The sequence below is a fragment of the Cryptotermes secundus genome, unplaced genomic scaffold, assembly GCF_002891405.2.
Source record: "Cryptotermes secundus unplaced genomic scaffold, Csec_1.0 scaffold173, whole genome shotgun sequence".
Lineage (NCBI taxonomy): Eukaryota > Metazoa > Arthropoda > Insecta > Blattodea > Kalotermitidae > Cryptotermes > Cryptotermes secundus.
The window spans coordinates 705,249-732,939 of record NW_019736395.1 but is presented as its reverse complement, the minus strand read 5'-3'; the positions used below and the strand labels follow the sequence as shown (position 1 = coordinate 732,939).

The window sequence follows — 27,691 nt, the reverse complement described above, 5'->3', positions numbered from 1 at the left end:
GCTGGTAGCGCCGGGAATCGAAGCCAGGAACTCTGAACACTAGACCAGGGGGTCGGTCACTTCTTTATATACATAAAAAGTAATGTAATGGCAAGATGAAAGGTCTGGAATTATACAATTTCGGATGATCATGACAATGAATTGTCGAGAGTCGTAGACGTATGAACGTTAGGTTTATAATAGGTAGCAAACGAACCATGGGTCTTTTGTTTCAGGGTATCGTGTATATTCTGAGAATCTATATTTTTTATGTGGATATGTGAAGTGTAGCATGCTGTATAAAGGAGACGGTTTACGACTGATTTTTATGCGTGTTATTTGTGGGAGATGGCCTTAAAGTCGGCTTCGATGCATCGTTCGATAACATATAGGTTTGGAAATGAATACAGGAGAATGAAGGGAAAGTTAGTAGTACGAAAGCTTATGTAACAGATGAAGAGACATCCTTCTGAATTATCAACGAGTGTTACACTAGCGTAAATAGCAATAAAGATGCAGGAGTCAGACGTAGAGCCTGTAGCCTGCTCCCTGTACCGACTCAGCTATCCCGGGACCGGCAGTTCTGGTATTAACACGTGTTCTGGAATTGGAATTGCTGAGAGTTATAGATTTGAATTGACGAATACCCAGGTGTGTGTGTGTGTGTGTGTCTGTCTGTGCCGTGTTTGGTGTGCTGGGCCAAGTAAAAATGCTTTATATGCTGCAGTACACTCAGATCAACAGCACTGCTTTGATCCAATATTAAAAGAATCCCCTGCAATTTGTCTCACTTTCATTCCACACTCTAATGCCCCACTTGCAGCTTAATGAAGACGGCGACAGTGTTACTTAGAGAACATAAATTAGAAAGTTGTTTTTCTTCGGCAATCGTACGGCTGTGTTGAACGTGAGGCTCGGAATAAAACATTTGCTTTAGATGGAATACTTCACCATGTTTTACTTAGTCAGGACCCAATTTAATTAAAAATATGGACGTGTATCGGGTATGTAACATACGAGAAATATATTTGCTGGAATTAAGAACTTGATTCTCGCAGTCATTTGCTGTTATCGTGTTGCTAGGCCTGGCTGTGTGACGCGTGCGGCCTTCCTTCTAGGACTCGCAAACCCCGACCTAATTGTGATCAGAATGATGCATGAAAGAGAGAAACGCTACATCAACCAAGAACATTTGTCGGATTAGTTCCAGCTGCTTCATTCATCAACACTGCTCAGTTTTACGGTCCGGCAAGTTGCAGGTGCGACAAATCTGTTGCAGGACTACTGTTCCGGGATTCAAGCAAGAAGGCATGTAGCTGTTAGCGTCTCGCGGCTCGGTAGCGAGCAATGTTGCGTCATCACAGTCACATCAGCGTGAACCAGCCTTCACTGCTGCTATAGCACGTTCTCTCGTCCAGTTCACGACATAATTTCGTCAGCTTTCATAAAAATTAAACGCACGGTGTGGTTATTCAGTGTTAATGAACTTCTTGTGTTTTTAAAAATGAAGGACCCGTGAGTCAGATTTCGCACCGCGAAGCTAAGGACTCGTTTGTAATCTGCTAATTATTTGATGGGAGAGAGGGGAAGGCAAGACACTGCCAATTCACACACTTTCATTTAAGCCTTCTGGCCTTCAGTGCGCAGAAAGCGAACATTGAAAACGCGACGGAGCGGGTAGCGGAGTGAGGAAGATGGAGTAATCCTGCTACCTTTGCTCCTCTCGAATCCTTCCCTCTCGCTCTTGTTACTTTATTCTAACTGTACTGCTGATGTACGTCGTGTCATTCCAATGCGATGTGTGGCAACAGCAGAGTTCCATTCCTCTCGGCGCCGCAAGCCATACACTCAAGCACCTTCCTGTTCGAATACTACAGTAGCTTCGCTGTCTGGGGTTTGTGACGTAGAGCTACAGAGACAGGACAAGGTACACTGGGTTCATGTACAGGTACTTAACCGGTTTATATTTAACCTGAGGGACAGAACTTTTAAGACCGAAAAGTGAATTTACTTTTAAGTCAGAAAAGATCCTTGTAATTTAATTGCGAACTGACCACCTCTGTGGTATAGTGATTAGAGTACCTGGATACAGATCCAGAGGTCCCGGGTTCGATTCCTGGCGATTCCAGATTTTCTGAGAAGTAGTGGGTCTGGAACGGAGTCTACTCAGCCTCATGAGGATAATTGAGGAGGTACTTCAAGGAAATAGCGGCTCCGGTCTAGTAAACCGAGATTAACGGCCGTGGGGATCCGTTGCGCTGATCACGCGACACCCTCTATCCACTAAAGTTGGCACTAACTTCGCCGACAAGCGGCGGTCGCTCGGTCGGTATAGTGCGCTTGCGAACTCAAGCCACGGAGTTCAGTATTTTTCAGTTTTTGATACAAGAATATATATTTTAGGGATTTGAGGAATCATTTGTCAAGGAAACTACTCCACCAATCGGATCTCCGGGGGGGAGTGTTTCTAGGGGAAATGTCATGCAGGCGTTACAAGATTGGTCATGTTTTACGCAGAAACTGCCTTCTAAAAGAAGTTATTGAAGGAAAGATAGAGGGGCGGATAGAAGTGACAAGAAGATGAGGAAGAAGACGTAAGAAGATGCTGGATGACCTTGGGGACAGAAGAGGATACTATCGTTTGAAGGAGAAAGCTCTAGATCGCATTAAGTGGAGGAATTATTTTGGAAAAGACTGTGGACCTGTCGTCTGACAGATTACTGATGATGTCAGGGATTCAAATTTGAATGGCAGAAACTAGGCATTGTGTATTCCTGCTCTTTACAGGGAACACTGACCCTGTGCTTAAAAAATTAGTTATCCTGCCAAGTAGACTCTCTGCGCTGTCTTAATTTCGGAAATAGATGGACATGATCAGCCTCGTACCTCTGTCGCTTCACCCGCTCCGGCGAAAGAGCCCCTGGTTTTCACAGTATAGGAGGGTTTGTGGGCCCCAAAACCAGTATGGACGTGAAAAAAGAGAGGAATCTCTTGCCACTGCCGGGAATCGAACCCCGTTTACTCGGCCGCCCGTCGCTATAACTACTGAGCTGTGTAATTAAACAGCACATGACACCGCAACAGGCCATACACGTGCTGTTGTTATCCGAGACATTTCCACGTTACTTCCATTGCACAAGGCACACAGCAGTGCTGACTAAGGAGAGCAATGCCATCTACCGCTAGAACACTCAGATCGCAGGTACGCATTCCTCTCGGGGCATGCATGGAGACAGAGTGCGTGGGATGGGCTACCTGTAAAATTCGTAGGAGTTCTAGTCCCGGTGGGGCCAAGAATTTTCTCTCCTCCAAGTCGTCCAGGCTGGCTCTGGGGTCCACCCAACCTCCTATCCAATGGGTACCGGGAGCTCTTTCCCCGGGGGTAAAGCGGCAAGGGTGTGAAGCTGACCACTCACCTGCACCTAATGCAGAGGTCAAGAAAATGTAGATTTATACATCCACTCCACCATACGCCTTCACGGCGTTGTGCTCAATTAGTTAAGCACAGGGACAACTTTACCTTTAACAGACCAAAGTGGCTAATTCGACAAAGGAAGAATATTAGGAACCGCAACTAATCAAGAACAGTCTAGTATTCTGGGGCGTATTTCGGGAGGAGACAAGCGACGTTTCCGAGGAACGTATCGCTTCAATCTTCAAGGTCGAAGAGTAAGCTGAAGTAAGCAAGGTACTTAGTCCCACCCCACTAGCATTAAAACAAAAAGCAAGAAACCAGGAATAAAGGAATACAGAGCGAACCGCGTGTAGAGAACTCTAACGCAATTAACTACTTCAGACCTTACGAAACAGTAAGCAGTGTCCATGAGCCTGTCCTTTCGAAAACCGAATTGAAACGATGATATTATCCTTGACCATAAAAATAAGGACGTATGGGGAAGCGGAGTTACAGAATCACTGTCTGATCACTGGACGGGGAGAAGCTTCACGCTCCCGTCACTTAACCCCGGTGAAAGAGCACCCGGTATCAATACAAAGTCAGTAGGATCCACAGTCAATGCGAATAATTAGTTTGTTTAGTTGCGGAAAAGAAACTTTGAGGATATATTTTATAAGGGTCTGTTTTCTTTATTTTTGGTTTGTTTGATTTGGTTTCTATTTTCTATTGTTTTGTTTATGTTGCCTTTTGTTTAGGGTACTGCATAATTTTATTTTTGCTTAACCGTTCATTATTTATTTCTTGTACATCTAAGTTCTTGCAATAACTGTCATTTTCTTCCAGAAGATTGAGACTTGCAGTTTCGACCATTATTTGCATTTTTATACTGGTCTCAGCCGAGCAGGATGGTCTAACGGTAACATTCCAGAATTGTGCCCGCGACGTGCTCTGCTAGAATTTCGGACGGTATACCGGATATCCTGATTAAGCTATTTCGTGGATTCCTCAGGCTCTCCAAGAAAATGCTGGGATAACACCTGCATTAGGCTATGACTGCTTCCTTCAAAATTCTTTTCAATCCGTCGTTCACTACTCATCCTTACATCTGATTCTATACAGTATCTACAGAAAGCATCGTTAAACAACCCAATAAAAAATCGGTCTCAAAGTGGCGAGGAAAAGAAAATCCTCTGATACTGCCAGGAATCGAACCCCGCTAGACCAGCTTATAGCCTGTCACCTCACGGCCTAAGCGATTCCTTTTCATTAGGACCAACAATATACGAGTGATAATCTCTATGACAACTGCTAATTGCGACACAATGGATGACGTAAGACAACTTAGAAATCATTACAGTGGGATGCGCCTCTTTCAGGTTCTTCTGCCGCGCCTTACCTTTCAGGCCGTCGAGTCCAAAGGAAACAAAACACATCCATCCAAACACGAAGGCAGTTGTCTCTCTACTGGAGTTCTAAAGAGAAAGGCTGGCACTTCACAATGCAAGCACGAAAGTGTTTCCACTTGCAGGGCCTCGGTACACTTTCTAACGGGGTACTCTGCAAGGCATAAGCACGGCAACAGGCTAATTCTGCCATACTGGCACAAACCTCTGTTGTTAATGGCTTATTAGAACATTTAATGACGCTATATTAATTCCCGAGGCTGTTATTAGTGCACGATCATGTTTCGTCAGCAAAATGTGGGACAAAACCGTAATATACAAATAACTAGCAGATCACAAATTCTATAGGTTTAATTGCAGTGAAGCTGAGAGAGAGTCCGACGTTTAGAAGGAACATATCGCCTCCATTTTCAGGGTCGAAAAGTAAGCGAAGCAAGCTGTGCCTCCCGCCTGCTTCTACTGGTTTCCTGCTCACGCTGGTTCATCGTTCGCGGATTTCTTATACCCTGAAGATGGAGGCGATTTAACAAAATATCTACACGGCGAAACATCCCAGAAGACGACACTCTTCATAGTCAAAGCCGTGAAAAGTTCAAATCTTACAATTCAAGAACTTGATTTGATTTTCTTGTAACGCCTGATGATAACCTAGCAAAAGTCGAAACAGGTAGCATCACCTTTACATAATAAATAAAAGTGATATTACAGTACCTATCTTCATCTTCATTTGAAGATATTTAAGTTTTGTTCACGGACCCATTTCATTCGCTTATATTTGTTAAAGATTACAAATTATGAAGATCCTTTTTATACAGCTTTCTCCCTCTTCCGGTTAGGTCACAGGCAGAGCAATATCTATATATCCATCCACCTATCTATCTATGGCTCTACAGCCCTTGTGGACCTTGGCTGCTTTTTCAGTTTCTTAATCTATATACACAGTCGGTAGGACCCTTGAAGGGGGTATCATCCCGTCGCAAGGCCGCTACCTACACACAGAACATTACAAACACAGAATGAACGCACAAAGATATCCATACCCCTAGTGTGATTCGAACCCATGATCCCAGTGTTTGAGCGAGCGAAGCCTGTTCTGTGATCGGCAGCAGGGCAACATCGGCTCCTCTAATTTGAGCACATGGCGACGGGAGAATCGCGGTAAAAGGGAAACCACTCCCCCATACGCCTTCGAGTGCTTCATAGTTAAGCACAGAGAAAACTTCTACCCGAGAATAGTTCACCAGTGTTTGAGCGAGCGAAGCCTGTTCTGTGATCGGTAGCAGGGCAACATCGGCTCCTCTAATTTGAGCACATGGCGACGGGAGAATCGCGGTAAAAGGGAAACCACTCCCCCATACGCCTTCGAGTGCTTCATAGTTAAGCACAGAGAAAACTTCTACCCGAGAATAGTTCACCAACTGAAAAAACAGACCTGCTAATAAACATTCTGATCAGATCTGTACACAAACGTGCATGTGCCTTGCCAACAGCGAGTCCTCATGTCCTTGTCACATGTGTAGGTGTGCGGACTCTCTGTGTAGCGTCCTTCTCGCTGTGGAAAATTTGCACTGACTTTGACCGGGTCTGATATGAAAGTGCCCATTGGCTCCCTTCGTGCTTGTATTCCAGAAATAACCGGTTCACATCTTTGTCGCGATACTTGCTACCCTGACTGAGGTCTTCCTTGGTTTTCCTCTGTTCCTAGAGCCGAATGTTGGGTTAGTACCTCAAATTAGGCCACAGCCGTTCCTTCGACATTCTTTCCAGTTCACTGTTCATTAAATTATCCTGTCATCTGACGTTACGTGTAGTCTCCTACAATACTGACGGCATCGTCAACTAAACCACAAATATATGCATAACTGGATCGTAGAGAATTTTAGGGCTTCATTTTTTCTTCTGAAGACAGTTTCATCATCTGACAAGCGAACAAAAACAAGCTCCGTGGCCTGTAGTCAGCAAGCGAACTTTACCGACTGAGCGACCGCCGCTTGTCGGCGAAGTTAGTGCCAACTTTTGCGGATAGAGGGTGTCACGTGGTCAGCGCAACGGATCCACACGGCCGTTAATCTCGGTTTTCTAGACCGGAGCCGCTATTTCAAGCAGCTCCTCAGTTATCAACACGAGGCTGAGTGGATCCCTTTCCAGACCCACTACTTCTCAGAAAATCTGGTAGCTCCGGGAATCGAACCCTGTATCTGACACTTTGAAATCTGTACGTATCACTTCTTTCGTACTAAAAGATACTATATGAATCTTCCACAAATCGTTCTATATATTTGGAAAATATTATTGACGCTGTTGGCAACCCTGAACTGAGTAATAAGATGGTGTCATGTACGACGGATCAGGACGTGTTTGTTATCGAAACGTTTTACATTTCTGGATTTTCTCGTGTTGCCGTCGACAGCCAGCATCATCGAGAATTTTCTGTCCGTGTTGCACCATTGACAGACATTACCTACAGGAGACAGAGCTGCATGTGCGAAGGGACGCCAACGCGACGCGTCTGTTCGTACGCAAGAAGTTACCGGTGCTGCACGGGAAGCAATGACAAGAGGACAAAGCGTGAGGCGTTTAGCAAAACAGACTGGGGTTTCAACCAGCACTGCATGGGAAATCTGTCGTGATGACTTGCCGCTGTGTCTGCGCAGAACACAGCTGAGTCTGCCATTGTCGGAAGAGGGAACAGCAACGCGTTACGGTTTTGCGAGGAAGTATAGGGGGATACCGGGGGCAATCCGGCTGTCTAGAATACGGTTTGCCGATGAAACAGACTTCTGGTTGGATGACCTTAATTTTTTTTTTAATTTCTTAGGGTTGGGTGAGACTGAGTCCATTTGGTACGTTGGCCCATATTTGGCCTATTGTACCAGCCCCGGGTTGATAGATGATGAGTGTGGAGTTGGGGGTAGAATGTGAATTTGTAGGGGATACCGAAGTACTAGGAGAAAATTTGTCCCAGAGCCATGTTGCCAACCACAAATCCCACATGACCTGACCTGGGCTGGAACCCGGACAACTCGCGGTGGCAAGCCGGCGACTAACCACCTGAGCTATGGCACGGCCCTTGCTTGAGCGGCTACAATAGCAAGAAAAACGACCGACTTTGGCCTCAGAGGAGGCAGGGCTTACCGTTGCTAACCCACTGGGTCAACAGAGAGCTACCGTATGGTGTGCATTATTGCGCACTGGAATATTCAGTCCTGTGTCTGTCGATGTTATAGACACTTCTGACGTTTCACTCAGTCTGATGAGGGATGAATCTGTCCTTTTCCTGGTGTAATTTGCCATTCCAATGAATCCTGCCTGATTTCAACAAGAGGGTGCAACGCCTCACACCAGCAATGCCGTAAGTCGCCTCCTCGTCGCATTTTTGAGGAGGCAGTCCAGTCGAACCGCTCGCTATCCTGAGATACTGGGAGGAATTTCGTGGCCACAAACGTCACCGGACTTACACTCTTGCGATTATTTTCTGAGGCGTTACTTAAAGGATAGAGTGTTCCAGAAAAATCCACTGGTATGGTGGTAACGCTCTAGACCCGTATTAGGGAAGTGCTCGTTCGAATCTTGGTCGGCATACCGGCTATTCTGACTGAGGTTTTCGTGACATTACTCAGTTAACCCCCAAGCTGGAGTACTACCCCTTGTCGGCTGTCCACGACTGCTTATCCAATATATTCACAGCTACGTTCCAAATCTGGAGGCCGGCTCCTCCATCCGCAACCTGAGGACGCGCCATGTCGTGGTGATAAGGCACCCACCTATGTCGTAGTATGGCTATACTGCTTGTGTTACTGCAAAATGTTAAGGCTCGAAAATTCGCAGCAATGGTAAAGTGAAATTTCATAGTGATAATATTGTCACGTGTAGGGTGGTACGCGTGACGAATATAACGGCTTCTAGTTCGGATGATTGGATTTATTAGCGCTTTGGTTACCAGATCTCTTAATCATACTAAAATATAGCTCTATCGCTGATTTACACACTTTCCACTTCACCGCCGCAAACGCGCTAGCATTCAGTCTTCACTAGTCGTCTTCTGGCAACGGATTTCAATACAGGAAGCAGCACCTCAAATCACTATGAAGTCTGCTCTTTCGCCTTCAGACACTCTGGAACCTCGGAACTAAAAATTCTTCTGGACTCACTCCTCCAGCTTACGGCTGACTCGTAACTACCCTTGAAGGAATTCAAAGTCAAAGTCACATTGCGACTGACGGTCGGTCAGTCAGTAATTCTTGGTGTGGAGCCCCAGATATTTATTATTGTTTGACAGTTACAGTCTTGTTTTCGTTGGGCGCCCTCTCTGACGAAAGGATGGGTCTGTATTTTGTATATGCTGGTGGCCCTTGCCAGCGCAGTCTTTTTCGGGTACGAGTCCTTTGGGATTCGTGACCATATTTTACGGTCTCAGATTTGAGACTTCCCTTTTCGTCGCCTCCTATGACTCGCAGGGTCACGGTCTGTTACTTCCTTCTCTTATTAGCACTCTGCACAGAACCCACAAAAATCACCGTCTCTATTGTTGATGACGTCACCGTTTCAGAGCACGGTCCGATACGCGGAAATATGTTTACCCAGCCGTTGCTTAGAAATGGATTGCATAACCCCGTTATTCCACTGTTGCTTGGCGCAGACCGCATAGAAAACACAGCCTCAACTATTGTTGCGTAACCTAGCAACAGTCTGTTTACCAAGAATCTGTCTTCGTGGGAACTTTTTCACGAAACCGCTGCCTAGCAGTCGGTGTACATATAACAATATAAAAATCTCATGCTTATAAAATATTTTTATACTCGTATGTGTAAAAGAAAATTGTTTTTATTTTACTCTGATTTTTTTCAATTAATGGGAGGGCAGCTCACCCTGACCGTAAGAAACATGATGCGAGAAGTTGGGCAGAAGTGGAGAACTGTACTTCAGTCGGCAGGACGCCTCCAAGCAAGAGTCTCTCTACGCACGGCCTAATTGAAGTCCAGTTGACGGTGTAATTATGCCACAAATTACGTGAATAGCAACGCTGAGTCTGCTGCAATTCGACTGATACGTCGTTACACATACAAGTATATGCTGCACTCTATACGAATAGATGATTGTTAGAAATAGAACATTATATTCTATGGTTATGTCATCTCCACGTTTTTATTGGGATTATAATTATTCTAGAAAATGAGAATCGAACTGGGGGACGTACAACACAGAAACATTTCACTTTCAGTGCCGCAAGTTTAAGAATCGGTGCAAGGATAATGCACGTACTTTCTCTTAAATGCTTGACGAATCAGGGCCTAGCACTACCATAAAATAACACGTTAACCTTTAGGATGTTGTGACCTACAAAATATCACTTCGGTCCTTTACTTCTCTAAGCGACAATCGTCCTACCGTTTTCGAGAGAAACGATATTTTGCGTTTGGGCCCCCAGTGTTTTCCCAAAGATATTATCAGTGCAGTTTCATTCAGGGAGGTGATCTCCATAAAATGCTGAAACTTGTTCAAATTCTTTCGAGCTGTTTTCCGAGAAAATCGCAATATTTTGGGGAGGGGCCCAAGTGAAAAGCTCCTACTTTTTGGCAACAGAATATTCACATTCGCCACGCACTGGCCTATGATGCATATCCTCTTGACCATCGTTCTCTTCCAAATCCTTTCCGATTCATCATTCATCTCCCATCCTACCTTTTTTTTTTCTGTGGCGCTACAGCCCCAATTTGGGCCTAGGCCTACCTCCATGAAACCCTCCGTTTCACTTCGGTTTACTATATCTTACACATTCGGTAGGACTCCTTGGGCAAGTGATCAGCTCGTCACAAGGCTTCTACCTGTAGACAAACACAGAAAAACGCACACAAACATCCATGCCCTGAGTGGGATTCGAACCCACGATCTCGGCTTCCGAGCGAGCTAAGAAAGTGCACGCCTTAGATCGCTCGGCTACCGTGACCGGCACCATCCTACCCCACTACGTGATATAGTCCATTTAAGGGCATCATCATAAAATAAAAAAAAAAAGCGGTAGAGCATGGGATGCAATATGGGCTGTATTCTTCTGAACAGGGCCCACTGGGGGGATCTTGTGAACACGGTAATTAACCTTCGAGATCCATGAAGTGCTGGGAAGTCGTGAGTGGCTGAGCAACTGCTGGATTCTCATGAATGATTCTACACCATTATGTCAGATTGTCGAGCTCCCTTGATCATTACAACACGAATGAAAATCTGCAAGCCTCTCAAAACACACTTCATATACTGTCACTGAAATGTCGCTATACGAGACAAGACGAAACGGGATTTATTAACGGTCGATGGCTTAATTATGGGTATCAGTACTTCACCGCCACCTGCTATCGATTAAACTGGACACCGACGTGAAATGTGCACACAGATGCATTGCGCTTCCACGTATTTCTACATTGAGTTGAAACTGGTTGCGCAGCCCAGTGACATTTCATATTCAGCTTCTAGACATTACAAGCACGGGAACAAATCCTAGGGAACGGCTTCTTGCGGCTTCCAAAGGAATTCGCGATGTATTCTAAGGAGCATCACAGACTTCTCAAAGAGTTGCTTAAAATACAGACAGGTCAGCATGATTTGATATAGTTACTATAGGAAAACGTAGATGTAGCAGAAGAAACATTTCGCAATTCTTTTTGCGACTATAGAGGAACCTATTATAGCTTACTGCAGATGTCGAGAGGCCGTAAAGCTGCCTAGGTTCCCACTGTCACCGTACAGACCGTACAGACTGCCAGGGACCTGCAACAGTGGGGCATAGACGGAAAGGGTGATGTCGCGTAAATTAATTATTCTACGGAGTCGAAGTATCACACAGTTCGACAGCCCTTAGCTTAAGGTAATACTCAGCCACTACATGGAATTATCAATAAAATTATAAATAAATTTTAATTATTAATACACCTTTCATGACATAAAATTATCAAACGAATCATTCTAATGTGACGGTAACAAATCAAAATGTTATTTACAATGAAGTTAAGGGTAGATTAAATTCCGGGGCTGCTTGCTATCTTTAAGTTTAGAAAAATGTATCTTTTCTGTTGGATTTGAGGTTCTCGTATTGGTAAGTACGATGATATAAAACCGTGTAGTCTGGTGAACGTCAACCGACATTGCGGATCAACATCGTCTCCATCTTCAGGGCCAAGCAATGAAACAGCATGAAGCAGACAGCAAGCAGAAACTTGTTCTTGCTGGTTTCTTCCTTGGCTTACTCTTCGACCCTGAAGATGGAGAGGATATAGTCCTCCGAAACGTCGGTTTACTTTCATCCACCTACAAGGCGTTATATTCCAGAGATACAACTCTTCAATATATTAAATTCTGACAGTTTTCAGGAACCAGTAAATATTTTTATAGATTGGAACTACCGGGTGTCCGGATGAAAGGTATCCAAAATACAAAATGTATACCTCGGAAACTGTCATACACATATCCGGTTTATGTCATCGGAAAGGAAAACTCTGAATTTCTTTTTTTTATATATAATCGGCTCACGCGCATGCGCCGCCACATTTCTGCCACCATGTTGGGAATCACCTGGACAGAGAGATGACTGGGACATAAACTGGCAGAGGTGGACCAATCGCTTCGCTTCCTAGATCGCCAGATTTAACCCCAGTGAATTTCTTCTTGTGAGATTATGTGAAGAACATTGTCTACCAGGTTAAGATCAACGACCTGCAACACCCGAAAGCCCGCATAAGGGACGCTGTGGCTACGATAACACCAAACATGCTTCAAGCAACGTGGAACGAGGTCGAATATCGTCTGGATATTTGTCGTGCCACCAAGAGAGCCCACAATTAAATTTATTGAGAAAGTTATATAAGCAGAAAAAACTTTGATAGTTTCCCTTTGTAATGGCGTAACCCATTAATGTGTATAATAAATTATTTCTGTGATATAACGACTTTATTTTGGATACCTTTCATCCGGACACTCTTTATTTGCAGCCCTTCACTGTCTACAGTGCGAGTGCTTTGGTTCCCAGAGCTTCAAGGAAACGCATTTTACGGTACTCCCACGGTTTCAGGGAGAGTCTCAACATACAACGCACCGGCAGGTATCATATTCTTCACACGTTTTTTGGTACATTTTATTTGTTCTTTTTTCGGTATGCTTATTGGCGCATACTGACTGAAAAGAACCAAATGTTATTAATAAGATAATGTAATTTCTTTCATTGTGACATACTTAACACAATTAAGCCACATGTCCGAACTTTCTCTCTGAACCCGCAATTGTATGACATTGTTTTCGTTGTCGAACCAAACTGGTACTGGTTGACTCAAATCCGTGTCTTGCTTCGACTGTTTCAACATATTTATTAAGACTGATTCTGCAATACTCATAACAAAAATCGAATAGAACTAAATACCTAAGATTAAGAAATAAGTAAAAATAATAAAAATGTTCCCTCTTTTAGGCCCCCGATGGCAGTTTATGCAGCACTTCGTGTCCATTTTTAAGAAATAAATTCGACGGCACGAAGAAAAAAAAAAGACAAAAAAAGAAATATAAGTATTTCAGAGAGAAGTTTGCCCTAATGACTAACAAATTAGACGAACCCTCCTCTCTGTGACTAGCGTCAGGGAGTGGGGGTATGACAGGAGCAAGAGCAGATCGCTTAATTATAAAATGTATAAGAGTCCTTCATGTCATGAGGGACAATGAAAGAAGACGAAATCTTTTGTACACATAAATTTCCATCTTCAGTGTAACTTATTACCTAGTCGCCCATCTTCCTCACTACATGTTTCGCCTGTATACGGCCATCATCAGGTGTTGTCTATCTGCTAAAATTGTTGCACTGTATGTCAAAATTATGTACCGCGTGTGAACGCGATATTTCCTAATTAACCGTAATTAAAATTAATTAACGTGTTAATGTTTTCCATTGTGGTCGTTGTCCATTCGTTTAAAAACTATTTGCTTGAGACTGTTTCTCGTTTTGGGTTTATTCGTGCAGAATTCCACTTGCTGGGTGGGTGTTACGCGTGTTATCTGTGCAGTTCGTGAGGATGTTATGTTACTATCAATGTTACTATGTATGCACCATTATCTGTTGGTCTTTCCAAGCTGCTAGAGTAGTTATATTGTTAAGTGGTCTGTGTATGTAGAAATATACGAGTACAAGAGACATATTAATGCAACAGGATGCTTAAATAAAGTATTAATGAAGCCAGAAACTCATAGAGACACTTCATTAATTTCAAATAAGAAACACGTGGATTTAAAATAAGTTCATATGAAGAAACTCGTACTTATAACGTGAATGACGGACTACTCAACGATGACAACGAACCACACACAAATTTACTGTCATTGTTTAACATACTTGAGCCTGCAGGCCGGCCAATTCTCTATTTTTGCCTTGACTTGGGCGGGGGGACAGGCGAACTGTTAAACAACCTCATAAAACTTATTGCTAATGAGTGTCGAGACTTGCTGGCAGACAGAGGCTCACCGAAGAACCCAAGATTATTTTAAAGAAGCCAGGAGAATACTGAATGTTACTGCACTTAGCTCAGGGGAAGGTGAAAACGCCCTCGGCTTAAAGAAAAACGCCGTCCTTCGGATTCTGGGCTTCTGACATGCGGTAGGAAGATACTGCCTCCGGCACATCTTAACCCTCAAGATCGGAGCAGCATGTTCTTTCGAAACGTCGTTATCCGCGTATGTCACAACCCAGAAAATGGTAGTCTGAACAATGACCGCAGTGAAACCTCAGAACTTACCCGCATAACAACACGGCTACTGACAGAAGAAATGTTTGAGAATATTTCTTATCTAATGACGGTTAAACCCTTACGAAACCAATTAACGGACTGGGCTGCAACTCCTTTCGTGATTAAGTCTGGTACATCATAACGCACATGAAAACAGAACTAGAATAGCCCTTAACACTAGGTGACTGCCTACTGTTTATTTACGTGCAAACTTAACAGCACAGAGGCCAATTACAAAGCTAGCACGAGTACACAGAAATACACAAAAGTAATTAAAGAACAAAATACGACAGTCTATATAAGGGCAACAAATTAAGAATAATTAAAAAAATATATAGTTAGCATTGACAGGCGAGGAAAAAAATAAATAATAATAATAATAATAATAATAATAATAATAACACCTAAAGCAAACATTATTAAATTACATCTAGGAGAAACGAAAGATCAATAAAAAATATTTATATAACAGATTGAGAGCAATGTGTACAATTAGGGTAAATCCATCCATTTATTTCAACTTTTTCCGACAAACTGGACAAAGATCGCAATGACTCAATTTCAACGGCGGGCCGCTTTCGTCGAAGTGGCGGAACACAGATGTTGTGACGGGAACCTATCCACCAGATCACAGAATGCCACTCAGTGGCTCTCAGCCTGTGGATTCCATGACCGCCTCGTGTGGCTCGCGAAGTTGGGGTAAATTTCTATAATATACTGGAAAATGTCACAGGTAGAACTACTGCCTGTTAGGCTATAATTCTCCTTGTATTACGTCTTACAAAATGCAATGGTACGTTCGAAGCATGATTTTTCTATAGATGCAAAGGGGTAACTATTAAACACTAACGTGGCACAACAGTGGATTCGAATCCACTAGATTATGTTACACACGCACACACACATACAAAGAACTTCACGGCTACCATCACCATGTGGATTTATATAGCAAACGCGACACAATAAAGCGACCTCTGTGGGTCGAATAGGATTTTTCTGTTGGACTTGAGGTTCTCACAAAGGTCACTATGAAGAGTAGCCTATATCTCAGGAGATCTGTTGTTTTAGGATTATATAAAGGAGCAGTGTACAAATGTGTTGCTTTACAATCGATTTCAGCCCCTTAATTTCGTTCATATGCTGATTTTGGAAAGATCAGACACACGGTAAAGATGAGCCTGAAATTTTCTATGCATTTCTCATATATCCCATGTGTGCTCCATGACCGACTTATATCAGCGTTTATGTTCTCATTATCCTAGTAACATTCAATCCCGGGGCGTGAAGCTGACCACTCATCTCCAGTTAGTGCCGAGGTCAAGAAAACGAGGATCTGTACATTCACTCCCTCATACGCCTTCATGGTGTAATGTTTAATTAGTTAAGAGCAGGGACAACTTTACCTAGTAACATTCAATGCATGGTACTGCAGTATCCAGATTTTAACAGCGCATCACGTTACAGAACATAAGACGTGTACACTGTATTTTACACAGCGAAAGGGGCTCTGTATTCCCGCTATAGAAATGCACGGAACACTCTGGGACGGTTTAAAGGTCCAATCCAGCGTCAATATCCCGTGGGGATCTCTTTACGACCGCTGGGCTGTCTCCCTCTGTCGTTTATTTATTAAAGCAGCCGGGCTACTAGCCAGTATAACGCAACGCATCGTTTCGCGCTGATTCCAGAAGAAAGTGTTGCTATGCATGCCTGATATTTCGAAGGGACATTATGTAAATCACAGGTTAAATAAATCAGCATTAAAAACAATAGAACACGTTAAGAAAGCAGTCTTCTGGGATGTGGTGCAGATGCAACTGCTCACGCTGGTTCGCTCGCGGATTTCTTGTCTTCTACCCTGAAGATAGAGGCGATAAGTTCCTCCGAAACGTCGGTTAACACAATATCTACACGGCGCCACATCCCAGAAGACTGCTTTCTTCATAGTCACCATCGTGAAAACCTCAAATCTTACAATAGAACACGCTGTTACAGCCGCAACTTGTATTCGGGAGCTGGTGGGTTTGAATTTCAGCCTAGACACCAGCTACCCCAGCTGAGGTCTTTCGTGGTTACCATCAGTCTTTGCAGGCAAATTCCGGGACAGTTCTTCAATTAGTCGAGTCGAGTCGAGTCTAAGTTACGACCGAAGGTCCTTCGGCCGATCTATCTTGGATTATAGCACCCATCTGGGGCTTACGACCAGATTTTTATTACTGTCAGACAGTTTCCGGTTTATTGATTTGGGGCGCACTCTTTCTGGCCAGAGGACGGGTCTGTCGTTTACAATTTCTGTTGGCCCTCGTCAGCGCAATCATTCTCGGGTCCGAGTTCCTTGGAACTCGCCACCATATATTACTGTCTCAGATTCGTGAATTCCACTTTCGTCGCCTCCTACGACTCGCAGGGTTACGGTGGAGGTATTCTACACCGCCTCCAGACGGGACTCCTCATTTAGGTTACGACACGCTTCCTTTAAAATATTTTCCAGTTTGTCTATCATCTCCCCATTTGACGCTGCAATCATCCGTGCTAGGTTACGACACGCCTCCTTTAAAAACTTTTCCAGTTTGTCTATCATCTCCCCATTTGACGCTGCAATCATCCGTGCTAGGTTACGACACGCCTCCTTTAAAAACTTTTCCAGTTTGTCTATCATCTCCCCATTTGACGCTGCAATCATCCGTACTGAGAACAAGGCAAAATAACCCTTCAAAGAAAATATGTTACATCGAATGAAAGGAGGGGAACAGGAAGGCACTGTTAGATGAAACACAACTTTTTAGTACTACATTACTTCTTAAGAACTCAGAAGGTTACAAGAAAAATAAATATTTCCCGTAAACTTACCTCTTTGTCTTTTCCTGCTGCAATGAAGTGGAATTACAATCCCACGAAAACACGTAGCCTCTAAACTCCAGGAACAATGCAACAAATGTATATCCAACACTGCGGCCTCTCCAAGCGATTCTTCCCTCCCCTGCTTTCGTTTCACCGTGCACACTTATTTACTGTTCGCGTTTTCTTTGTTATGTTTCCAGAATCGCTTAAGAAATTCTTGTTTAAACTGTACTGCACAGTATTCTGACAGAACCTTGCTAATTTGGGACCTATTTGTAGCGCTGGTGTTCTCTTTCGGGGTCTCGTTAATGAAGGATTATGATGCACTGTTGTATTCGCGGAAATGTTTTACTCAACAACATATGGCAGGTAGGTAATACGATAATGGAAAGCTAAATAGAGGAAGGCATGCATGTGTATGCAAGGTACAGACTGCCGTGAAATCACACCCTTCAAACTAGTGTCCACAATACAATCAAACACGCTCACAGGCAATATCTTCTCTTCTCTAGATGTCCCTTCACCATACTTTCTGACAATACATACACCATCAAATGGGTCCCAAATAAACTGTCTTCATACATGCAGTCTTAACAAAACGTCCGTGTTTCTTTACCTCACTTCACATACCGCGCACGGAAAAGTTTTACCGCGGGAAATATTTCGTTTTCTTAATCTGGAATACGACGTGAACAGTGTTCCGATTCGGCTTCTGTGTTATGAAGAATGTAGGTTGATACAAGTAAATACACGTTGTCTGTATGAAGGCACATTCCAGTAATTATTGCGAAGTGACGTAATCTGTCCTGACCACCTCGCTTCAGACAGACAGCCGTCAACCACACCACCACCTCACTCCACGCCAAGTGCCAAGAAACCGGCAGCAGCGCCTCCCGCTCTGTAGCGGCGAAACATTGACCGACCAAACCGGACTAGCAACCACAGGAGCACGAACGTTCATCTTCTCCCTCTCCCTTCTCCGCCATATCACCCTTACCCTCCCGCGCCAACCTCGTTGCCTCTACAATCTCACCGCATAAGTTCACACAAAAGCCTTTCCCTCCCCTAACGAAAAATGTAATAAAAAGGAACACAGCTGATATGCGCGCGCATCCTGAACTCCCGTTTCGCGAGCATCGTGACGTCAGCTTATGTAACGATGACGTCACGTGACGTAAAGCCACACGGGAGTCGTACAACAAAATGTACAAACGGGAGCACGTAAGCGACTCTCCACAAGATAGTCACAAAAACAGGCCCGTGGATTCTTTCCAAGGAGAACAGCCAGGGAGGATCAAGGCAATTAATTTTCTTACACGTTCACGTTAATGCCGTTTAACACTATTTTTACTGAACGCGCTTTGATCTAGTTTTGGTATGAATATTCGGCATATTTTCATCTTTTTTCAATTTTGATATATCTTCCAAATACAATCACGGTAAGTGGGTAGATGCCTCGCCTGTCACTCCCTCCCCCTCACTTCCCTGCCGGCGCCCACCCATGAATAGGCCTATTGTTAATTACACAGACTGACCTTAGACATCGATCTTTAAGTTTCTTTTAAAGTGAAAGTATAACAATGTTGAATCGTTATATCACTATTATTCGTAAAAATAGTAAAAAGTAAAGCTATCCCTGTACCAGGCCATGAAGGCCCATAGGGTTGTGAGACGTTGAGGCTCGCACATTATCTAGACAATCGGCTCAAAGATGACGGCAAGGTTGTCAGCCTTACGCGCCGGCCGCGCTTTACTCGCCAGGAAAATTATCTAATTAAATCCTAGTACTCTTTTCTGTTAGAGGCTGAGTAAACCCCAGGGCCTAGTGCGGCTGGAAGGATTAGGTCAACTGAAAAAATCCAGTGACCTCATCGGGACTTGAACCCGCCCCTTCCCTCAACCAACTACGCTACCGCTATTCGTATGTTAGTTTACTGCGAATTCTAAGTAACTTATTGGATATGCAATGCACAACTCCCGTGCAGTCCAGAAACAGCCTACGGATTCTGGCTACATTCGCACTAACCCATTTCGGCAATGAAGCAAGGACCTTGATACCTTTTACCTTCAATTTCTCATTCACAAGCCACTCGTAATCCGCTGCCAGTAATCGCTATTGAGTAGTACAACGCACTGCATTTCATCAATATTTGTTCACGAACTTAATTGCTGTTTAGCAAAATCGTTCCGGCTTGTAAAGCCATCGTCAGTGCTTTCACTACGTAACAGTATTCTGAAAGCCAGCCTCCATTAAGCAGACTTTCACTTCTATACATTTTCTCCTGTTACGTAACATAACTCTTATATGCTACGTATATATATACACGTATATATAATTATTCGTATAAGAGTTGAAATTTTGATGCAATGATTATTCGTAGTATTATTACGACTGCCTTTTTCAAATTATGCGAACACTTTTTATTGAAAAAGCTTACTGGCAATGGTAAAAAGAAATAAGTCACAGCTGGTCCTGTGTCTAACTAACGACAACATCACGAAGTATCGGGTAGTAGAAGTATAGCTCCACGTATTCTTAACCTTGGCACTAACTGGAGGTTAATGGTCAGCTTTACGCCCTGGCCGTTTCAACCAATATCCATTTGGCAGTGCAGTGGGTGGGCCTTAGAACTGATATGGACGCTTGCGAGAAGAAAAATATCCCTATCCACTGCCGGTGTTCGAATCCTGATTCGTTGGTCTTCTACTCCGCAGGTCATTGCAATTTCTCTAGAAGATACTCGTGTAATGTGTACGTCCATTCCAGTAATGTGTTACAGTCGAGTTTACCTGCTTTTCTGAAAGGTCACAAAGTTGCGGAAACTGGATCTGTTGGGTCCCTCAGAAAGATCTAATCTCAATTACTGGACGTTGATTGTGGACAGCGCCTTCTAAGGGAATAAACTGAGTAGGTGTCTCTCCACCTCCTACCTGAGAACGGAAACAGATCCAGTTTCCGAAACGCTGCGTTCTCTCTCAGGGTACTAGGCGACGTACAAAGCCCCCCAACCCCCCACCCCCCGCAAACAAAGAAAACAAGTAACCGCAAGTTGAGAAGTATGTTTGTTTCGCTTAATTTACGACAGCCTTAACTGAACAACACAGAGCATACATCACGAGACAAAGCGAAACAGAGCTTACAGCAGGAAACTGCATGCAAAGAGCGACAAAAGCACTGAGCCGTATCGAATCTGCAGAAGCAAGCTATGCAGCAGAAGTACCAAAAATCGCATCCAAAAGGGGAAATTAACAGAAGTCAGTGACAGCTATAATTGTAAACAGCATGGCACTATTAACGTGTGCAGGATGTACAACAGAATGTTAGAAATTCGCTTAGACGCAGAGAAGTTACGCGTCAGTGTCATTCGAAATTTTAAATTGTTGTAAACAAATTAGTATATATTATTTATACAATTTTCTATGTATTATACGTATATGTATAAGGAAATAATACGTATAAGGAAATAAGATATATAAAAGCGAAAGTCGGTACGGAGAAGGCTGACTTGCTACTCACTTGTGACGGCATACAAGCCGAATTGTGTATGTCAAGCACACAAGTAAATAATTTATTTATTTTTATTTAATGACGCTGCCAGTAGCTCAGACAATATAGTTGAAAATATATTCAGTTGGAACCATTATATATTAGGGGACACGGGGTAGCGTAATTGTTTGAGGCATTATGCTACAAGCCGGAAGGTCGCAGATTCGAGTCCCAATGAGGTCATCGGATCGCTTCAATTTACCTAGTCCTTCAATCCGCAGTATGGCCCTGGAGTCGGCTCAGCCTTTGAGAGAAATAAGTACCAGGAATCTTCCTGGGGATAAGAGCGGCCGGCGCGTAAGGCTGACCTTACCGCCATCTGTTAGCCGATTGTCTAGAAAATGTGGGAACCTCGACATCACACAACCCTACAGGCCTCCACGGCCTGTTACAGGGACAGCTTTACCTTCTTCTTTACCATTATGTATTCAAGAGGAGTCAATATATTTTTTTATGAATACAGACAGTTTCAAAACTGGTTTCTTAGCATCTTTCTTAACTGCAGTCATCGTGTAAATCACTCAAAGTGTCTCGTTAAGGATTGTCACATCTGCTTATGTCTGAACGCTATTATTTCCAGCCCTCCCTAGAGATCAATTAGGTGTGCAAAGAAATCAGAATAAAAGTGTCAAAACGGGGGAGCCTGTACTTAACAACAGCGGGCAGGATATGGTTGTATCCACTTGTTTTGCAGTTAGTGACAGTGACCAAGAGGGATGGAAAGAGTTGCCAGCTCAAGGGAAACCTTGAAATATAAAGTTCAGAATTTTTACAAATTTATAAAGTAATTTAAAACAAATTATACATTCGGACGCTAAGAGTAAACTAACGAATCATTTTATTGGCGTGATCGACGAAACATTGTAATTGGTATCAGACTAATTGATCCTCTTAAATGATTAAACATGACGGCCATTCCAATGAAGAGAAATCTTACAGACTCCTTATTTGCCCTTTATATTCTTTGTCTGTTTACATTAGCGAATCGCCATTTCTACTAGAGCATACTGCAGAACCTTCACTAGGACGTTTTTCTTTATTGCTAGTTGGGTGGGATTAAGTCCCTTGTACTGCGGCCACTTCTGGCCTATTGTACCAGCCCCAGATGATAGGTGAGGGTGATTGTGGAGCAATTGGTGGAATGAAGATTGGCAGGGGAAACCGAAGTACTAGGAGAAAACCTGCCCCAGCACCACTGCCGCGTATCGCATTTCAGAACTTCAGGTTCGACGATTTCTGGGCGGCGTACCGGAAGCAGTTCACAGTTCCTTTATAAAGTAAACGAGCCATTAACCTTTTTCGTCCAAAACACTGTAATGGAAAAATAAGGCAACGCTTCAAACTCTCAAAGTTTCGCTTTATGAATCTAATGAAATTACTTGGTAGGCATATTGCTTTTTATTATTAATGTCGAAATTACAGGGACGGCAAGATACTGCTTCACCACGTTTCGTATTTCTACTGACAGGAACTGGTCAGCCTCAAGTCAAACAACACCCACCATTTAAAATATCCTACATTTCGTCTAAGACATAAACTAAGAATGTGTCAAACTTCGTAATTTTGAATGACAACAAGCAATAGATAAGACAAGCCTATATATTCTCGATGAAATTAAAAGCACAATGATCTTATGAGAAATTAAAAAGCGTCTTGAAGCTTTTTAATTAAAATAAAATTCACATTTACCCACATTTTTGGTACTCGGCTCTGGGGCCCCCCCCCCACACAACAATTAATTTCTAAGTTTTAGAATAGGAAATTTACTAAAAAATTGTCATTGACCACTGTCTGTTACGTCAGCGTTAGTCGGAATGGCATTGTTTTCATTTCGGACATTATTTGAGGAGGCTTATAAAGTTTCCAGACTGTCAGGGGCGCTGCAGCCCCCCCCCCCCAACCCACAAAAGTTACTTTTCCTGTTTTAGATGGAAACTAAGGCAGACACCGAAGATCCCGAGATGCAGATATCTGTATATGTGTTATCAACCCCACAACGCTGAAGTAACAAATAACAGTTTTCAAATTCTTTCTCTCGAAGAATATAAAAAGTCAGATCAATAAAATTATACTTAACGTTTTATGCTCATGTCTGAATCTTCTCCACATGACCAGCTTCATGGGTAAAATAATTAGAACTGATGTGGTCATGCATACGAGTGCAAAGGGTTATATTTATTTCACTCACCAAATAGGGAGCTCATTGAATGTTCGATGAAAACCTGAGAGGGGCTTCATGTCGAAAAGGTTGGGAGCCATTGTATTGCACTAGAGGCGAAAGGCTGTCGCGTTTGTTCAAAGAAAGAATGCCTTTCTCTCTCTCTCTCTGCCGTTATTTATTAAGTTATAACAGACTTAACTCTAACGGAACTCTTCTCAGTAGGATCCTTGTACTATTGAGAATTAAACTGAAAATTCGATTTGAGTATGAGAAATAAAGGACCGCCTCTGAGGTCTAGTGGTTAGAATTCCTGACTACAGATCCAGAGGGCCCAGGTTCGATTCCCAGCGCTACCAGATTTTATGAGAAGTGGTGAGTCTGGAACGGAGTACACTCAGCGTCGTGAGGATAACTGAGGAGCTATTTCAAGGAAAAGCGGCTCCGGTCTAGAAAACCAAAATTAACGGCCGTGGGGAATATAGATCTTAACTTAAATCTGAGAGTATACTGTTAATAATCAGTACAATTACTTCTTTTACTTTTCTTACATATCTATTTTATATAAATATAGGAATGTTGCTAATGAAGTAACCGACGCCTTGCAGAAATCTTCTTTCTTCTAGCCTTAAGAGCTCTGTAACTGACTTTGGGTATTCTTTTTGCTGTTCTCAGACAGAATGTCCGTCATTGCTGCCCGTTAGTGATCCGTTGCGCTCACATCGTGACACTCTCTATCCGCTAAAGTTGGTACTAACTTCACCGACAAGCGGCGGTTGCTCGGTCGGTATAGTTCGCTTGGGGACTACAGGTCACGGAGTATTTTTGTTTGTTTTATGAGAAGTTGAGTCAGATGTTTCGAAATGCGCGCCTTAGATTGCTGTGAGCAGGTAACTCCACGTCTTACGGATTCGTATAAAAGTACGCAGACTGAAAGCAGATTGATCACGATCTCACAAAGAATTTCACTGTCATAGAGGACAATGAAATGTTAAATGAGTTTATGGACAGCAGAGCCTCTGTGAACTGTGCTGTGACCCATCTCTCGGGCTGCAGAGCACTCACAGCTCTGGCTGCGAAGAGTATCAGCTTCTGGTATGTGACGTCATGTAATGTGGTAGATGTTCACAGAAGTTTCGACGGTAAGTACTACCTTCTGGGTCGAAGAAAAGCCAAACAAACAACTACCAACCTTGAAGCTGGAAACAGTTATGTTCCTTCGAAACGTCTGTAAAAATTCTACCAAACTACAAGGCGTCATATCCCAGAATCTAGAACTCTTCAGCGTATCTGTCATTATATTAAACTGCCACAAATTTCTATTATTAACACACATAGAAATTATGAGGTTGTTAAGGGCACTGTATGAACTACAGGATGAGATTTAATTTTTATCCTATTGCCGACAACAATTTGAGTAGATTTGGAGAGAAAATGGTCATAACTACTGGAAGGCAGTGTTCGTATCTCTAAGCCTGGCTGTACTCAACAGAACGTGCGAAGGAAGTGACCGAGTGTGTAAGTTAGCCAGGTCCTGAGGTACAAATGCGTCATCTTCCCTTCCTTCAACAGTTCAGCTGCCTTTCTCGAACCCAGAGGCCACGCCTATGAACGCGGCCTGTACTACCCCGACTTTGTAAAGCAGAACTGAAGAATACGAGAGGGAACTTCATTACAAGAGGCGGTGCTTTGGGTAGGAATCAAACCCAATAAAAGTCGGGTTTACTGCTGAGATATGTGGCATGTTCAGTCCGTTTGAAATTATATTGTCAGTAAGAGAGAATAAAGTAGGATTAGCAGACAGAGTGGTTTTTATTCCACTCCGGTCCAACGTTGGGTTGCCGAGCGCCTGGGCGGGGGGAGGTTATAACAGGAGGCGGTGTGCAGAAAGTATGTGCTGCTAACTGGAGAGAGGGAGAGAGAGAGAGAGAGAGTCAACAATCTCACTTTGTCTACACGGGCTTGGGCAAGAACCCACAGTGGTACACAACACACAGTGCGTATGTCACCTGTCTGTTTAATTGCTTTCTGGTTCTTGTGTATAGAAATGCAAGGCTTATTATGGAGATGACGGTGGCTCAGCTGGCCAAGAAATTACCAGCATTTTGTAGAACCCAGAGAAGGTTTTCATCGACGCTTTGTCCTTATACCGCCACTAAACTCTATTCTGAGTAGCGTCTATTTCCTTGCTTCTTGCTCGGTGCTTGCTTAGCACGTATTATACCCTGAAGATGTATGCAGTATATTCTTTCGAAACGTGGGTGAAATTATACCAGGCTACACGGCGTCACATCTCACAATACAATATTCTTTCATAGTCACCAATGTGAGAGCTTCAAGTTCATATTTCAATCTAGTCCACACCGAAGCACTTGTTTTATTTCAGATCTACTTTGATAGTATCCTCTATAGTGTTTCGGATATGTACTTAAATTGTTCTGGTTTTTTCGAAAAAAAAAAATTAATTTTTTCATTTCCCGCAAATATGTTTAATGCCTTGGCCATCTCATCTCCCCAGGTCCGATTGCTGTAACATCTGGCGAAGGGCGAACTTCCCCTCTCCATACGCCAATATCCTCCTCAGCACCCTGTTCTCAACCACCCTGAATTTATTCGCTTCCCTTAGACTGAATAATTTTCTCACCGTTACAACAACAAAAAAAAAAAGCTGATATAATCCAGTTGATATAGCGACGGAATATTGGCTAGACTGCAGAGGAATGTGGGTTCGATTACAGGCACGGACAGCAGATTTTTCTCTTCTGCACAGAGCCCAGACCTGCTCTGTAGCCAACCCTTCCTCCCATCCAATGGGTACCGGGGGCTCTTTCCTCGGCGGTAAAGCGACGGGGGGCGAGACTGACCACTCACCTGAACCTAGTGCCTAGGTCAAGAATGGTGGATCTATACCTCCACGCCCCGCGGCGACAAATTAATTAAGCACTCTAACTTTACCTTTTATCTTTACTCAGAGAGACGACTCGGCAAAACTCTAGGTTCTTAGACAGGGGATGGTAAATGTAGATGTTGTTTCTGTGTTTGATTAAGCACCAAGCCATGAAGACGAGTAGGGAGTAGAGGTATAGTTCCACCATTCTTAATCTCGATACTCGATGAAGGTGAATGGTCAGCTTCACGCCTCTGTCACTTTAGCTCCGACGGAAGAAACCTTGTTCCCTCCGCATAGGAGGACGGCTGGGAACCATAGCTGGTCTCGGAGCTGTGAATAAGAGAAATATTTCTCTCTGCTGGGAATCGAACACAGATTTCCAAGTTGTAGAGCGTGCAGCTTAGTCGGTGTGTCTACCGAGCTATCACGGCTACTATGTTCGAGATGGTGACAGATTCCGAAGAGAATGGCACCATTCGGAGCTGCAGACAGGTCAATATGTCCCCCTGTCTAACGAAGCGTGTATTGGGGATGGACATATAGGTACAAGCGTTCTTAGCCTCGACACTTGATGGCGATGAGCTGCTAGGTTCACGCCCTGGCCGCCTCAATCATAGTGATAGAACCCCTTAAATTAATGTGCTCTTAATTGTTTGATTAATGTAATTCTGCTTTGTTGCATCAGTTAAAAATGTTTTAAATTTGATACATTTAACGGACCTCTGTATAAAATTACCTGATCAGTTTAATAAATTAAACATTCCTATTTACTTACTTACTTAGGTCGCGCCATAGCTCAAGCGGTTAGTCGCTGGCTTCCCACCGCGGTGCCCGGGTTCGATCCCAGGTCTGATCAAGTGGGATTTGTTGTGGACAAAGTGGCGCTGGGGCGGGTTTTCTCCGAGTACTTCGGTTTCCCCTACCAATCTTCATTCCACCAAATTCTCCATCATCATAATCACCTGAAAGGGCTACAATAGGCCAATCAGTGGCCGCCGTGCCGAGTGGACCCAGTTGGACTCCACCGCCCACTAAGCGAATTACTTACTTAGTGGATAATTTACTCTAGGGTCATCTAAGGACCGTAGTCTCCATTGCTATAATTACTCATTCTTCTCTGTTATTTACTTACTGCTTTCATCTTTTGGCATACAGCTCTCGTAAATCATTCCCTACTTCTCAATCTACGTGTTCTTTACCTATAGAGAGAAAAATTGTCTTAGCCACCCCTGCTTGATGCATTATAATCACAAGCCACAGCCCCTTCAATATTCCGCTCTTAACATCTGCTACCCCCAGCAATTTCATTTCGACTGGCTTTATGCTCCGTGTTTCATGTTAACTTCGGAAACTATGCCAAAGTTATATCTGGCTCTAAGTTCAGTGCAATGTTTTTATTTTTTTTTTTCAGTTTTGAGCTCAGGGGGCTGAACCTCGCCTCAATTTTAACAAATTCGTAATAATCGATATCGACTTTATGAAACGAGAAAACAGCCAGTGGAAAATTAGACAGTGTTGCCAACTTTGATACCACTACTATGCCAGTGGATAAGCTCAGCAGTAACGCAGTTCCAAACTCGGTCAGGCAGATGACGGATTCTTCATAATAGGCCACGATCGCGGCTCTTTCCATTACTTGCAACGAGTACCGCGGTATTTCTTCATTAAAGAATTAACAGTTTCTGTAATTGGTATCAGCGCCGTTCAAGAACCTAAGTCTC

The 27,691-nt window shown here is 43.3% G+C and overlaps 1 protein-coding gene across 2 annotated transcripts in view; it reads right to left on the bottom strand.

Moving 5' to 3' along the window:
- The window catches only part of LOC111869807 (putative GPI-anchored protein pfl2), a 511,967-nt gene that overhangs the window by 189,775 nt on the left and 294,501 nt on the right, over positions 1–27,691 (bottom strand). Inside the window, exon 1 of one of the 2 annotated variants that reach the window (XM_023861590.2) lies at positions 17,385–18,339. The exons of the other annotated variant lie outside the window; for it this stretch is intronic. The gene's annotated coding sequence lies outside the window, so the exon portion shown is untranslated. Of the gene's footprint in view, positions 1–17,384; positions 18,340–27,691 lie in introns of those variants that run through there. 2 annotated transcript variants of the gene reach the window in all.